This window comes from Oncorhynchus gorbuscha, linkage group LG16, assembly GCF_021184085.1.
Source record: "Oncorhynchus gorbuscha isolate QuinsamMale2020 ecotype Even-year linkage group LG16, OgorEven_v1.0, whole genome shotgun sequence".
NCBI classification, from domain to species: Eukaryota; Metazoa; Chordata; class Actinopteri; order Salmoniformes; family Salmonidae; genus Oncorhynchus; species Oncorhynchus gorbuscha.
The window spans coordinates 19296474-19310072 of NC_060188.1; the positions used below are offsets into that span (position 1 = coordinate 19296474).

The 13599-nt window shown below is 45.1% G+C and overlaps 1 pseudogene; it reads right to left on the reverse strand.

Annotated features, from left to right (window-relative positions):
* Window positions 1-13599, reverse strand: part of LOC124000817 — a 125225-nt pseudogene that overhangs the window by 96016 nt on the left and 15610 nt on the right.

Consider the following 13599-nt stretch of genomic DNA (forward strand, 5'->3'; position numbering starts at 1 on the left):
CCACTTTGACATGATGAGTTTGTCACGGGTGTCGTTGGAAGTAGACCAAAGTGCAGCGTATATTTGATTTGAAAATGTTCGCCAACAAAACAACAAACGAAAGAAACAACCGTGAAGCTTACAGGGCTAAGTGCCACAAACAAAGTCAACTACCCACACTGAACAGAGGGGAAAAGGGCTACCTAAGTATGATTCCCAATCAGAGACAACGATAGACAGCTGTCCCTGATTGAGAACCATACCCCGCAAAAACATAGAAATAAAGAAACCTGGAAAAACAAAAATAAAATGCCCACCCCACATCACGCCCTGACCTAACCAAATAGACTCTCTAAGGTCAGGGCGTGACAGAGGTATTGTGTGCAAGCCAGTGACAAAAAAAATTGAAATGTAATACACTTTAAATTCAGGCTGTAAAATAGCACAATGTGGAAAAAGTCAAGGGGTGTGAAGTGAGTACCGTCTGTATTTATCAAGGGGACGTGCGTCCCAGAAACTATGTAGCAGGTAATCCACATTACCTGGCAGTTTAACTTTGTTGAATTTGGGACACTTTGCACTGAGGTGTTTAAGCAGCCACTGTATTTGAAATTTGTCGCTTGCATGGCTGAGCGGCGGTTGAGAAGAGATTCTAAATAAATTCTGACAATTATTCAGTTTGCTTCCCAGATTTAAAAAAAATCAGGAGGGGGAAAATCTAAATGAAATACTGAAAATATTGCATGTATTCAACCTGGGGTTTGAAACTCAGTTACGTTGCAGTTAAGCAGCGGTTGTGACTAAATAAAAAATGACAAGAGAAACTGAGTGTTCCCTATAATACAGTGGTTAGACTAAATCTGTGCAAATGAATCTGTGGGAGGGTGACATTCACAGGGCAAAGCAGTGGTGCTGTGCTTTTATAATCCAACCTTGATAAACAATATTCATTAGCTCTCAACCATGTTCGGCTTCAGTAATCAATGAGAGTTACATGTGCAATTGATTGACTACATGCAATTATTTACACCAGAGTGCTTTAAATGATGATGTTGTGCTGCATTGGCTGTTCTCAGATATTATAGTATCACGCACTTTGACGAGCGTGTTGAGATTGAACCCCCCTGTTTTAAATTCTACTCGATGCTGGTGACGGTGTGGCAACTTCTATACAATGTAACATCCTTGGACGTGTCATTGTTTCATCAAGACATCGCTCCCTCTCCCTAACACAGGCTCCCTCTCCCTAACACAGGCTCCCTCTCCCTAACACAGGCTCCCTCTCCCTAACACAGGCTCCCTCTCCCTAACACAGGCTCCCTCTCCCTAACATAGGCTCCCTCTCCCTAACATAGGCTCCCTCTCCCTAACACAGGCTCCCTCTCCCTAACACAGGCTCCCTCTCCCTAACACAGGCTCCCTTTCCCTAACACAGGCTCCCTCTCCCTAACATAGGCTCCCTCTCCCTAACACAGGCTCCCTCTCCCTAACACAGGCTCCCTCTCCCTAACACAGGCTCCCTCTCCCTAACACAGGCTCCCTCTCCCTAACATAGGCTCCCTCTCCCTAACACAGGCTCCCTCTCCCTAACACAGGCTCCCTCTCCCTAACACAGGCTCCCTCTCCCTAACACAGGCTCCCTCTCCTAACACAGGCTCCCCTCTCCCTAACACAGGCTCCCTCTCCCTAACACAGGCTCCCTTTCCCTAACACAGGCTCCCTCTCCCTAACATAGGCTCCCTCTCCCTAACACAGGCTCCCTCTCCCTAACACAGGCTCCCTCTCCCTAACACAGGCTCCCTCTCCCTAACACAGGCTCCCTCTCCCTAACATAGGCTCCCTCTCCCTAACACAGGCTCCCTCTCCCTAACACAGGCTCCCTCTCCCTAACATAGGCTCCCTCTCCCTAACACAGGCTCCCTCTCCCTAACATAGGCTCCCTCTCCCTAACACAGGCTCCCTCTCCCTAACACAGGCTCCCTCTCCCTAACACAGGCTCCCTCTCCCTAACATAGGCTCAACCAGTTATTCCTCGCAGTGGTAAATATATGTCTAACATATATGTCTAATATATGCCCAACACTCACAGCTCTTTGCTACCACATTTCACAGATCTTGACAGTAACTGGATGGTAATCTCTCAGGGGAGAATTAGGTTCCTATTGGCAGTTGTGCTAGGGAATTTGCTAGGAAAACTCCTGGGGGCAATTTTCCCTAACACAGTCCAATCAATAACTTCAAATATTAAGTACTAGTCACATCAATCCTTCTGACTCCTTAGGGTGGCAGGGGTTGCTGGCTGGCGGGGTGACTCCGGCAACATGTCCATTAACTATGACATTTCACTACCAGTGGGGAGAGAGGGTGGACTATGGCAGTGACAGCCTCTCAGAAAAACCTGCACTTCATGATGGACAAGGGTCACTCAATAGGTATATTTCTACTGTACATTTCATGACTGTGACATCACAAACGGGCTTTTGGGAATGTAAGTGTTTTGCTTGGTGGATATGGCAACCTTATAATGTATCAGGACACAGAGTAATGTACAAAATACTGTATGTAGACTATTGCATCTAGGAAAATAGACTATTTCAATGATAGGATGAATTAAACCACAGTCCATCTCAAAGCTTTCATTTCTACCCAGAGACCACTGCCTCTGTAGTTAAGCAAATGTAAAAATGTTGAATAACATTACTTTCACATTTGTAAGATTTATGACCGTAGAAAATGCTAAGGTAATCCCATACAGCAAATATAGAACTTCTCCTGGCATATTCAAACAGAGTGTTCCCTTTAAAGCTGTGGTCAGTCTGTGAACATTTTTGTTACTTCAAATACGTATGGCACATTTGAATAAAACAAACTCCCTGTGGCTCAAGTTACATGCAGCAAGGCCTGGATTTGTATGTCCAGCAGCCCAACATCATTGCTGAGTAATAACATCATTGCTGAGTAATAACGTAATTGCTGAGTAATAACATCATTGCTGAGTAATAACATCATTGCTGAGTAATAACATCATTGCTGAGTAATAACATCATTGCTGAGTAATAACATCATTGCTGAGTAATAACATCATTGCTGAGTAATAACATCATTGCTGTGTTGATATATAGAGATATCTAAAGATGCCGACCTACATCAGCATTGTACAGCAGAATGAGAAGAAAACCTTCTTCAAACATAAAAACACCACAGCCTTTGGGTGGAGAGGAAAATAGGTTCAGTTGAAGTCGGAAGTTTACATACACTTAGGTTGGAGTCATTAAAACTCATTTTCAGCCCTTCCACAAATTTCTTCCGAACAAACTATAGTTTTGGCAAGTCAGTTAGGACATCTACTTTATGCATGACACGAGTAAAGTTTCCAACAATTGTTTACAGACAGATTATTTCACTGTATCACAATTCCAGTGGGACAGAAGTTTACATACACTATGTTGACTGTGCCTTTAAACAGCTTTGAAAATTCCAGAAAATGATGTCATGGCTTTAGAAGTTTCTGATAGGCTAATTGACATCATTTGAATCAATAGGAGGTGTACCTCGGGATGTATTTCAAGGCCTACCTTCAAACTCAGTGCCTCTTGCTGTTATGCAGGTGAATGAGGACCCAAAAGCGACTTGGCGAAAACAGAGTCTTTAATCCAGTTTAAGGAAATAGCAATACTCCTAGACAAATCAGAGCGGTAAATAAAGCATAAAAAACAATTCCACTCGTAATGACGAGAACAGACTGGAGACTCGATAATAAACTGCAGGTTGCCTCGGGAAGGCACTTGACCGTAGCAGACTCAGACACCTGCTCACCACGCAGCATCTGAGGGAAACACGACACGACAGGGCGATACAAAGACACAGCACGGTGAACAATATACAAGGAACCGACAGGACAGAAACGGAAAACAAGGGGAGAAATAGGGACTCTAATCAGGGGAAAAGATAGGGAACAGGTGTGGGAAGACTAAATGATTGATTAGGGGAATAGGAACAGCTGGGAGCAGGAACGTAACGATAGAGAGAAGAGAGAGAGGGAGGGAGAGAGAAAAAGGGAAACGAACCTAAAAAGACCAGCAGGGGGAAAACGAACAGAAGGAAAATCAAAATGACAAGACAATATAAGACAAAACATGACAGTACCCCCCCACTCACCGAGCGCCTCCTGGCGCACTCGAGGAGGAATCCTGGCGGCAACGGAGGAAATCATCAATCAGTGAACGGTCCAGCACGTCCCGAGACGGAACCCAACTCCTCTCCTCAGGACCGTAACCCTCCCAATCCACTAAGTATTGGTGACCCCGTCCCCGAGAACGCATGTCCATGATCCTACGTACCTTGTAAATAGGTGCGCTCTCGACAAGGACGGGAGGGGGGGAAGACGAACGGGGGTGCGAAGAAAGGGCTTGACACAGGAGACATGGAAGACAGGATGGACGCGACGAAGATGTCGCGGAAGAAGCAGTCCCACAGCGACAGGATTGACGACCTGGGAGACACGGAACGGACCAATGAACCGCGGAGTCAACTTACGAGAAGCTGTCGTAAGAGGAAGGTTGCGAGTGGAAAGCCACACTCTCTGGCCGCAACAATACCTTGGACTCTTAATCCTACGTTTATTGGCGGCTCTCACAGTCTGTGCCCTGTAACGGCAAAGTGCAGACCTCACCCTCCTCCAGGTGCGCTCACAACGTTGGACAAACGCTTGAGCGGACGGAACGCTGGACTCGGCAAGCTGGGATGAGAACAGAGGAGGCTGGTAACCCAGACTACTCTGAAACGGAGATAACCCGGTAGCAGACGAAGGAAGCGAGTTGTGAGCGTATTCTGCCCAGGGGAGCTGTTCTGCCCAAGACGCAGGGTTTCTGAAAGAAAGGCTGCGTAGTATGCGACCAATCGTCTGATTGGCCCTCTCTGCTTGACCGTTAGACTGGGGATGAAACCCGGAAGAGAGACTGACGGACGCACCAATCAAACGACAGAACTCCCTCCAAAACTGTGACGTGAATTGCGGACCTCTGTCTGAAACGGCGTCTAACGGGAGGCCATGAATTCTGAACACATTCTCGATGATGATTTGTGCCGTCTCCTTAGCGGAAGGAAGTTTAGCGAGAGGAATGAAATGTGCCGCCTTAGAGAACCTATCGACAACCGTAAGAATCGCAGTCTTCCCCGCAGACAAAGGCAGACCGGTAATGAAGTCTAGGGCGATGTGAGACCATGGTCGAGAAGGAATGGGGAGCGGTCTGAGACGACCGGCAGGAGGAGAGTTACCTGACTTAGTCTGCGCGCAGTCCGAACAAGCAGCCACGAAACGGCGCGTGTCACGCTCCTGAGTCGGCCACCAAAAGCGCTGGCGAATAGAAGCAAGAGTGCCTCGAACACCGGGATGACCAGCTAACTTGGCAGAGTGAGCCCACTGAAGAACAGCCAGACGAGTGGAAACAGGAACGAAAAGAAGGTTACTAGGACAAGCGCGCGGCGACGCAGTGTGCGTGAGTGCTTGCTTAACCTGTCTTTCAATTCCCCAGACTGTCAACCCGACAACACGCCCATAAGGAAGAATCCCTCGGGATCAGTAGAAGCCACAGAAGAACTAAAAAGACGGGATAAGGCATCAGGCTTGGTGTTCTTGCTACCCGGACGGTAAGAAATCACAAACTCGAAACGAGCGAAAAATAACGCCCAACGAGCTTGACGAGCATTAAGTCGTTTGGCAGAACGGATGTACTCAAGGTTCTTATGGTCTGTCCAAACGACAAAGGAACGGTCGCCCCCTCCAACCACTGTCGCCATTCGCCTAGGGCTAAGCGGATGGCGAGCAGTTCGCGGTTACCCACATCATAGTTGCGTTCAGATGGCGACAGGCGATGAGAAAAAAAAAAAGCGCAAGGATGAACCTTATCGTCAGACTGGAAGCGCTGGGATAGAATGGCTCCCACGCCTACCTCTGAAGCGTCAACCTCGACAATGAATTGTCTAGTGACGTCAGGAGTAACGAGGATAGGAGCGGACGTAAAACGTTCTTTTAGAAGATCAAAAGCTCCCTGGGCGGAACCGGACCACTTAAAACACGTCTTGACAGAAGTAAGAGCTGTGAGAGGGGCAGCAACTTGACCGAAATTACGAATGAAACGCCGATAGAAATTAGCGAAACCTAGAAAGCGCTGCAACTCTACACGTGACCTTAGAACGGGCCACTCACTGACAGCTTGGACCTTAGCGGAATCCATCTGAATGCCTTCAGCGGAAATAACGGAACCGAGAAAAGTAACGGAGGAGACATGAAAAGAGCACTTCTCAGCCTTCACGTAGAGACAATTCTCTAAAAGGCGCTGGAGAACACGTCGAACGTGCTGAACATGAATCTCGAGTGACGGTGAAAAAATCAGGATATCGTCAAGGTAGACAAAAACAAAGATGTTCAGCATGTCTCTCAGAACATCATTAACTAATGCCTGAAAAACAGCTGGCGCATTGGCGAGACCAAACGGCAGAACCCGGTACTCAAAATGCCCTAACGGAGTGTTAAACGCCGTTTTCCACTCGTCCCCCTCTCTGATGCGCACGAGATGGTAAGCGTTACGAAGGTCCAACTTAGTAAAGCACCTGGCTCCCTGCAGAATCTCGAAGGCTGATGACATAAGGGGAAGCGGATAACGATTTCATTCAGCCCTCGATAATCCACGCAGGGGCGCAGAGTACCGTCCTTTTTCTTAACAAAAAAAAACCCCGCCCCGGCCGGAGAGGAAGAAGGCACTATGGTACCGGCGTCAAGAGACACAGACAAATAATCCTCGAGAGCCTTACGTTCGGGAGCCGACAGAGAGTATAGTCTACCCCGAGGAGGAGTGGTCCCCGGAAGGAGATCAATACTACAATCATACGACCGGTGAGGAGGAAGGGAGTTGGCTCGGGACCGACTGAAGACCGTGCGCAGATCATGATATTCCTCCGGCACTCCTGTCAAATCGCCAGGTTCCTCCTGAGAAGTAGGGACAGAAGAAATGGGAGGGATGGCAGACATTAAACACTTCACATGACAAGAAACGTTCCAGGATAGGATAGAATTACTAGACCAATTAATAGAAGGATTATGACATACTAGCCAGGGATGACCCAAAACAACAGGTGTAAAAGGTGAACGAAAAATCAAAAAAGAAATAGTCTCACTGTGGTTACCAGATACTGTGAGGGTTAAAGGTAGTGTCTCAAATCTGATACTGGGAAGATGACTACCATCTAAGGCGAACATGGGCGTAGGCTTGTCTAACTGTCTGAAAGGAATGTCATGTTTCCGAGCCCATGCTTCGTCCATGAAACAACCCTCAGCCCCGGAGTCTATCAAGGCACTGCATGTAGCACCCGAACCGGTCCAGCGTAGATGGACCGACATAGTAGTACAGGATCTAGATGGAGAGACCTGAGTAGTAGCGCTCACCAGTAGCCCTCCGCTTACTGATGAGCTCTGGCTTTTACTGGACATGAATTGACAAAATGTCCATCAAATCCGCAATAGAGGCACAGGCGGTTGGTGATCCTCCGTTCCCTCTCCTTAGTCGAGATGCGAATACCTCCCAGCTGCATGGGCTCAGTCTCTGAGCCAGAGGAGGGAGATGGTTGCGATGCGGAGCAGGGAAACACCGTTGACGCGAGCTCTCTTCCACGAGCTTGGTGACGAAGATCTACCCGTCGTTCTATGCGGATGGCGAGAGCAATCAAAGAGTCCACACTGGAAGGAACCTCCCGGGAGAGAATCTCATCTTTAACCACTGCGTGGAGTCCCTCCAGAAAACGAGCGAGCAGCGCCGGCTCGTTCCAGTCACTAGAGGCAGCAAGAGTGCGAAACTCTATAGAGTAATCCGTTATGGATCGATCACCTTGGCATAGGGAAGCCAGGGCCCTAGAAGCCTCCCTACCAAAAACTGAACGGTCAAAAACCCGAATCATCTCCTCTTTAAAGTTCTGGTAATTGTTAGAACAATCAGCCCTTGCCTCCCAGATAGCTGTGCCCCACTCTCGAGCCCGGCCAGTAAGGAGTGAAATGACGTAAGCAACCCGAGCTCTCTCTCTAGAGTATGTGTTGGGTTGGAGAGAGAACACAATATCACACTGGGTGAGAAAGGAGCGGCACTCCTTGGGCTGCCCGGAGTAGCAAGGTGGGTTATTAACCCTAGGTTCCGGAGGCTCGGCAGACCAGGAAGTAACAGGTGGCACGAGACGAAGACTCTGGAACTGTCCAGAGAGGTCGGAAACCTGAGCGGCCAGGTTCTCCATGGCATGACGAGCAGCAGACAATTCCTGCTCGTGTCTGCCGAGCATGGCTCCTTGGATCTCGACGGCATTGTTACGAGCGTCTGTAGTCGCTGGGTCCATTCTTTGGTCGGTTCCTTCTGTTATGCAGGTGAATGAGGACCCAAAAGCGACTTGGCGAAAACAGAGTCTTTAATCCAGTTTAAGGAAATAGCAATACTCCTAGACAAATCGGAGCGGTAAATAAAGCATAAAAAACAATTCCACTCGTAATCACGAGAACTGACTGGAGACTCGATAATAAACTGCAGGTTGCCTCGGGAAGGCACTTGACCGTAGCAGACTCAGACACCTGCTCACCACGCAGCATCTGAGGGAAACACGACACGACAGGGCGATACAAAGACACAGCACGGTGAACAATATACAAGGAACCGACAGGACAGAAACGGAAAACAAGGGGAGAAATAGGGACTCTAATCAGGGGAAAAGATAGGGAACAGGTGTGGGAAGACTAAATGATTGATTAGGGGAATAGGAACAGCTGGGAGCAGGAACGGAACGATAGAGAGAAGAGAGAGAGGGAGGGAGAGAGAAAAAGGGAAACAAACCTAAAAAGACCAGCAGGGGGAAAACGAACAGAAGGAAAAGCAAAATGACAAGACAATATAAGACAAAACATGACACTTGCTTGACATCATGGGAAAATCAAAAGAAATCAACCAAGAACTCAAAAAAAAAATTGTAGACCTCCATAAGTCTAGTTCATCCTTGGGAGTACTTTCCAAAGGCCTGAAGGTACCACGTTCATCTGTACAAAAAATAGTACACAAGTATAAACACCATGGGACCACACAGCCGTCATACCGCTCAGGAAGGAGACACGTTCTGTCTCCTAGAGATGAACGCACTTTGGTGCGAAAAGTACAAATCAATTCCAGAACAACAGCAAAGGACCTTGTGAAGATGCTGGAGGAAACAGGCACAAAAGAATCTATAACCACAGTAAAACGAGTCGACATAACCTGAATGGCCGCTCAGCAAGGTAGAAGCCACTTCTCCAAAACCGCCATAAAAAATCCAGACTACGGTTTGCAACTGCACATGGGGACAAAGATCACACTTTTGGGAGAAATGTCCTTAAGTCTGATAAAACAAAAATAGAACTGTTTGGCCATAATGACCATCATTATGTTTGGAGGAAAAAGGGGGAAGCTTGCAAGCTGAAAGAACACCATCCCAACCGTGAAGCACGGGGGTGGCAGCATAATGTTGTGGGGGTGCTTTGCTGCAGGAAGGACTGGTGCACTTCACAAAATAGATGGCATCATGAGGACGGAGAATTATGTGGATATATTGAAGCAACATCTCAAGACATCAGTCACAAAGTTAAAGCTTGGTCGCAAATGGGTCTTTCAAATGAACAATGACCCCAAGTATACTTCCAAAGTTGTGGCAAAATGGCTTAAGGACAACAAAGTCAAGGTATTGGAGTGGCCATCACAAAGCCCTGACTTCAATCCTATAGAAAATGTGTGAGCAGAACTGAAAAAGCTAGCAAGGAGGCCTACAAACCTGACTCAGTTACGCCAGCTCTGTCAGGAGGAATGGGCCAAAATTCACCCAACTTATTGTGGGAAGCTTGTGGAAGTCTACCCAAAACGTTTGACCCAAGTTAGACAATTTAAAGGCAATTCTACCAAATACTAATTGAGTGTATGTAAACTTCTGACCCACTGGGAATGTGATGAAAGAAATACAAGCTGAAATAAATCATTCTCTCTACTATTATTCTCACATTTCACATTCTTAAAATAAAGTGCTGATCCTAACTGACCTAAGACAGGGATTTTTTTTACAAGGATTAAGTGTCAGGAATTGTAAAAAGAAAATGAGTTTAATTAAATGTATTTGGCTAAGGTGTATGTAAACTTCCAACTTCAACTGTACAACTGTTCAAAGCTATGTACATGTAGGTTTTTCCATACATACATACAGAAACTGGAGCATCAACATACACCTCTGAAGTCTCGACAAGGTAGTATCCAAAGAAGTGCCTGAAGGTAACAGATGTCACCAAAGCAAATGTTGGAATTCAATGCTCAGCTAATGATTGGGTCTCGAGGCAGTTTTCCAGGTGACTTATGTTCCTCTGTGGAGACAAGGATGAGTGAAGGTGTATTGATTCCTGTTGACAATTCAGTCTGTTCTATGCTCAGCCTGACATGTGTCAGGTCAATCTGAATAGGTGATTCTGGTAGATCCAATTTATATTCATTGATAGCATTACCTCTGCAATAAAACCTATTGAAGCCAATAGTTTCCATATAATTCTACAACAGCCACTACATTCTTCAATAATTGGATATTAGCCAGATTGATGTTGACTATATTCCACAGATCCTAACCTAGAAAGACTACACAGTAATCATTTGTTTTTATATGTCCCCGAATATTCACAAATAGGCCTACAATATTGAAATAGTATTGTTGATGATCCAATACACACCACACCATACTCTCACAAGCCATCAAACATAAGCAACAGACAATCAATAGCCATTTTATTCCCAAATCTACTATATCTAGACCTATGTTCATCTTCAGAAATTTGAAGAATAGTCTTAGTCTCTTCACTATCCATCCCTCCTCCTTTATGCTAACTAACTTTCAGGATATCAATTTTGCCTCCTTTTATGGACAAGTTGAAAGAAACATTCTCTCTCTCTTTCTATTCAGCAAAGAGGGTAAAGCAGTATAAAACACTGGAGCAGGTGTCAAGATATTGACAAGATACATAACTCCATGTGTAGTAAGTCCTACTCATCCTTTATCTTTTAATTAGGTTTTATGGTGAGGGGTAGGGCAGAGTGTGCTTATTTTGGAATATTTCAGACTATTTTCAAGATCAAAGGTTGTAGCTGTATTGTATTGTATATGCCACTGCATGTCTACCTCTGACATGTGTTGGGATCCATGCTTGTATGTGCTGCTCGAGAGTCTATTTTTAAACTGCTTTGATGACTTAGTAAAACAAAACACCATTTTAAAAGGTTTCCTTTATGCCAGCTCAAATAGTAATCTATTATCTTGCTCTCCATCTGCTTTCGAGACCGTTCTCTCCATCAGTCAAAAGAAAAATGACTAACACAAGAGCCAAGCCGCAGAGCATTGAAACATAACTGTGCATGGCAATGACAAAGGCTACAGTAATACAACAAAGAGAAGAAATCCCATTTGTAATATGTATACATGAGCTATAGATAAGACCTAAAACAGATCTATGAACTAGAATTCTGATAGACCAATATCCTTATTCAAACCATTATTCTAAAATGTCCTGTTTAGTTTCTAAGCTTCATAAAAGATTAGAGAGAGAAAAATGATTGGATTTAGGCCTAATAGCCTCATGTATAAAAAATATTGCTATTAAAAAGGCTTAAACACACTCGATGTAAAAGTCGGTGGAGTTGAAACGGAGTAGTGAAATGGATAATATTATTCAATAATATTGCTGATTTGGTTATGTTCTATATCAATGCTTGGTCTAATAATGCGACATCAACCGTTAGTAACACAGTATAGAGTGTTCCATGAACAGTAAAGAAGGCCGTTGTTAAGGGCGGTGCTTTTCAGTCATAGTAGTAATAGCATTTGTAGTGTGCTCACATCTAGATCCCATAAGAGAATAATTTAGTTTCTCGGTCTCACACGTATGGTGGCTCAGTCTCTTGAAAGTCACGCCCGATTAACAGTGCACGGAGAAAAAGACGATAGGAGGGTGGAAAAGGGGGAGAGCGTACGTTCAAAGTCAAAATGATAGTGAGAGTCGGAGGATGCATATGAGAGAGGGAACGCGTATTGAGAGAGAGATGAGCTGAACGCATTGCAAAGAGGAAAATATGAAAAATATGATAATGGCTCTGGTTGATAATAGCTGTTTATGAGCCATTATTGACTGTTTCTGTATTCATATACGTAGAGAGCCCATTCTCAGTCGCACTTCAGGGAATAACAAATGTCTTCTTCATCTTATCACACATAACAAAACACAGACACACATAGGCCTACATACAAAATCTGAACTCAATATACACACAGATGGGCACACCCTTTTGTCACAAAATCTCATTCAATAAATCCTTTAATTGCTTGATCAATATCCGTAGAGCCATGCAAATTAAGCTAGTAGTCAATAGTGGCTGGGTCAGGTTGAATAACCAAGTAAATCTCACACGGTGACGCAGTCCATCGATCAAAAAGCACACCACGTTAAAATCCTGTGGCCCTTTCCACCACAAGGCCTGCAGGTCTCACCCTGCACCACTACCACCACAAACCATCTCCACATTGATATGTTTATGCTGGAGATTACAGTTTTATGGGACACAGAAAATGTGTAAACCTGGAGATGTTGTAGAATTTAAGATGTTGTTGACTCATTTTCACAGACGAGCAGAAGAATATCAACACGAGACAAACTCTCATACATACAGTATCCCCAGTGTGTAAACTACAGTGTGTGACTAACACACACACTCAGGGATGAGATGGGTTGTGTGGGTTAGTTGCTGTAAGACAATGATAGTATAAAAAATGTCCATCAGTGTGTCCTACCTTGTGTATTGGCAGCCAAAATGTCATCCCTGCTTCTCAGAAGTAGCATGATGGTGAGGCCTGGGACTCCTCTCTCCCTCTCATAGCCTCAGACTGAGGGAGGGTGAACTGAGATGCACACACATGGAAAAAGACAAGAAAGAGATGCATCACAATATCATGATAACACAGGAACCTGTTACATCTACAGTCCTGGCCAAAAGTTTTGAGAATTACACAAATATTAATTTTCACAAAGTTTGCTGCTTCAGTGTCTTTAGATATTTTTGACAGATGTTACTTTGGAATTCTGAAGTATAATTACAAGCATTTCATAAGTGTCAAAGGATTTTATTGACAATTACATGAAGTTGATGCAAAGAGTCAATATTTGCAGTGTTGACCCTTCTTTTTCAAGACCTCTGCAATCCGCCCTGGCATGCTGTCAATTAACTTCTGGGCCACATCCTGACTGATGGCAGCCCATTCTTACATAATCAATGCTTGGAGTTTGTCAGAATTTGTGGGGTTTTGTTTGTCCACCCGCCTCTTGAGGATTGACCACAAGTTCTCAATGGGATTAAGGTCTGGGGAGTTTCTTGGCCATGGACCCAAAATATCGATGTTTTGTTCCCCGAGACACTTACTTATCACTTTTGCCTTATGGCAAGGTGCTCCATCATGCTGGAAAAGGCATTGTTCGTCACCAAACGGTTCCTGAATGGTTGGGAGAAGTTGCTCTCGGAGGATGTGTTGGTACCAATATTC